Below are 3,841 nucleotides of genomic sequence, written 5' to 3' on the forward strand. Positions count from 1 at the left end.
AGGGGGTGACTAAAATCATGTTGGAATTTTACTGTAGCAACTAGGCTCAGGGACAGGTGACTCGTTAGAGATATGGAAGTGTCAGAAATATGATTGAGTAGTAGTTGTAATCATTAAAGGAGTTGTCAGTAGGATCCAACGCAGGTATGTGCTTGAATGGAAAGAATCAATTCCAAATCATGGATATTATTTCTAGCAGATAGCGTTACACTAGAGATCTGGAAAGCTAGTGTACATTTCTTATGACCTCAATCGGCACATCATCTACTCCTATTGTTTCTGTTCCTTCTCAATCAGTCATCGCCTATAACCCAGTGGATGTGTCGCAGAACCTCTGATATTGTCTCAAGAAAGAATGCACTACAAATACTATAGAATTATCTAGCTGGGGCAGAGTGAGAGAGTCGCAAATACCACTTGCATACCACGTTCCTTAGCCGAATCACTTTCAAAGTTCAATGATTTTATCACGAGGTTGCATCGTGGGCTAATAATACGCGTTCTTACTGTTACCGTCATGGTATTTGTCTAGAGAAAAACCGCCTCATTAAGAGGTAATGTCGTACCTAGATTTGTAAATTGGGTATAGCTTTTAACATGGGTACTTGTGTGCACCTGTAGAACCAAGACCGCTTGTGATAGTGACATACAGTAGTTGTTGTGATGTGGTCGATTACGTCTCTCTTTCTAAGACACAGTGGTAGGACTCGCAAGAAAAAACTTATGAGATGTCCACTCATCGCTAATTTTATCTCAGTATTATTTCATATCATAGGCAATCAGTTATTGACGAAGTATTATACTTAATAATATTTGGGGGGGGGGGGGGAGTGGTGCATGGTATATTCGCATTTGAGCATCAGGCTTATGAAGTATGTGTTCGTGGAAAGGAAATGACTATGTCCAGTCGTAAGTAAGGTACAGATATTTCCATTTGCAGTTCCACAACCTTCAGCAGGATGTATTTTCGATACTCCGCTCATTATCGGATGCCATTCAATTGAGACCACGATCGTAACATTTAGTTGTAAGCACAAGGATAAAATATATATGTGACAGCTTTCTTAGGATGATTGATTGTACCTGTGCATGCTCGACCTGCAGCGCCAGTGACCTGTGCGGGAATGATTCATGTTTCCCGTTAACGGCAGCAGGCGTCCGAATGCAGAGGCGTTTTGGAGTGTAGGAATGTATCTGAGTTAACTTCGCCGTCCTCTAGACGACAGAATAGTGAACTAATACTTAGTATGTGTTGGGCGGATTTTAAGATCAAGTGGAAATTTGAGAAGATTGCGTTTGCGCTGTACTGTTATTCCCTCCCATGTAAATTGTTCGGTTGACTGCTTCTGCACATTTCGTGCCTTTATTTAGCTGAGAGAAGATCGATTGTGGTGTGTGGAAGACACGTTTGCCGGTTCTCTAGGCATCGGGTAGACTTGAGTTGATCTGTAAATTACAGGAATGATTTCGAATCTGTTACGTCACCGACATCGGTATTCGAGAGTGGAAATATCAGTTTCCTCTATTTGTTTCTAGTTACTCAGTGGTTTACAGCACGCTGGACCTTGCTAAAGTTTGGGGTTTGTAGAGAAATAATTTCCTGTCTATATCTTGGGAATTATGTTGCGCTAGCGATCGGTAGGATGCTTGATATCGAGAAGCACCGCGAAAATGGTATAATATTATGGTAATCCATACGAAAATACGTGTGTTCTTGTAATCACCTAGTGTGGAGACGTGCGTAGAAAAGCGAACAAGCAAGGAAGCACAAACAGTAACGCGTTTGTGCTGAGGGAAAACGAGTGCAATTTAGTGCACGTTAGGGAACGTTAGTACATGCTAGTACGCGTCATTACACGTTTATGTACGTTAATGTATGTGACACTCTTCCCCTCAAATACACCGCTTGGAGTTCATCCTATCATGTAGTCGTTGTAGCTCAATATTCAAGCTACTGTCATCGGTGGAGGAGCAATGTAATTGAGTAAGAGTCTTTCCGTACCTGACGATATGTATGGCACTTTGCGCGTTTTAGTTATTGGTGCAATATGGTGGTCAGTGTAATATAACCGCTGAAAGTCTCATCTGCAGAAGGAAAAAAAGGCTGATGGTGCTTCGATACCGGCAGCATCAGTAATTCGGCGGGTAAATTCGATAAGAGCCAATCATAATGCTCGATTCATTCACATCCTTTGTCTGGGATATAGGAACCTCTAGAAAGTGGTGAGAACATTTGCATATGTTGCGAGCATGAAAAACATCACGTTAGGAGTGCCGGGAAGAGTGCATTCGATGTTATTCTGCGCTATTTTCGTAAACAGGTTCTGTTAGGGCAATAATTTTTGTGCACACAAGCTGAAACATCAAGAAAGCGAGCGTTAACTATTTCTGGGACACTATACAATTCCCGAGAGGTCTACTTGTCTGTTATTATTTACAAAGCCATGTGACTTAAGAATAGCATTGAGAACCTTTTAGATGGCGAGTCGCCACGTGGACGTTTCTCAGCGAGGTGTCAGTGAAACTGGGGTGGGTACACAGCTCATACGTTTGGTTAGGGAGAAAGCAGCCTGTGCTATTCTGCTATCAGTGGTAAAGACAAGTGCTGCCCTGAGGTATCTTTCATATGGGGGATGCGCCTTGGAGTTCGGCAACATCGGTATAACCGTGACTGTATACCCAGAAATAAAGACAACTTTCACCTGCATCCGGTGGCTGCTCGCATTTGTGACGACTTACACGTCCGGTCGCGTTATCAGTAGCGTCTAGGTGAACGCGTATTTAGATAGGAATTTCTCACGCTTGAGGGCGTCTGTACGTGGTTTGACAGCTGACAGCCGCGTCACTTCGTGGTGGTTGCCTCTACCCTCCTGTGTGCTCCACGGGATGGGGGGTGGCGGATGGTGCTTGCGTGTCTGTTGCATTATTTTGCGAGCGTTCCTGTAGGCTGCGCTATGAGTTATTTGGACAGTTTACGAGTACTGAGTGTGTCTATACATCTGTGTACTGCATTATTTAGGAGCAGTTTGCATGTCTGTACTGGAATTGTTTAGGAAAATTTGGAGTTGTTTGCGTGTCTGCAGACTGTGTAGTGTGATCCCAAGCACATCAGGGCTAGTGTTTTGTGTCAGTGTGATATATATACTTTATCCCTAAATAAAATGTTCGAAAATAAATAGAGTGTACTCCTTCCTAACTCTCTCTAGCAGCCCAGTGCAAGCTGAGTCATTTCCGCGCCATTTTCCCCTACAGAGCATCTTGGAGTTCATCACTGGAGGGAGGACAGCACCATCTGGTGGCACTACTTTGTACTAGGTTTGTTGTACTCTAGATCTCGTGGTGGTGAGACTGCCTGAAAAATAGAGACTTGTGTCCAGAGTCATTTTCCCTCCATTATCCCCCATCGTCTTGGATTATGTCAGAGGAGAGATGACATCACCCTCTGGTGGCAGTATTGCGTAGTAGGTCAGTTGGAGTCTAGATCTTGTGGTGGATGTAGCGGCTGAAATCGTTAAAATAAAGACTGGTGTATGATTTCGACAGTTGATTATTAGTGGGCATGTTTGCAGAGTCTTTTCGTGGTTTGCATGTCTATAGACTGTGTGGCGTGGTCCCAAGCATGCCAGAGCATGTGTTCTATGATAAATATATTCCATACCTAAATAAATTGGTCCAAAATAAATAACGTACAGTCCTCCCTCTTTCCAGCAGCCCAGTGTGGGCTCATTCCTTTTCTCACCAATCGCTAGGAAGAGGTAGCCCAAGTGATTTTCTTAGGATAGTAGAGGTAGTATTATCCTGTTCGAATTTGAACTTCCCGCCATTTTCTGGGGGAGGGGAG

The sequence above is a fragment of the Schistocerca gregaria genome, chromosome 7, assembly GCF_023897955.1.
Source record: "Schistocerca gregaria isolate iqSchGreg1 chromosome 7, iqSchGreg1.2, whole genome shotgun sequence".
Taxonomy (NCBI): domain Eukaryota; kingdom Metazoa; phylum Arthropoda; class Insecta; order Orthoptera; family Acrididae; genus Schistocerca; species Schistocerca gregaria.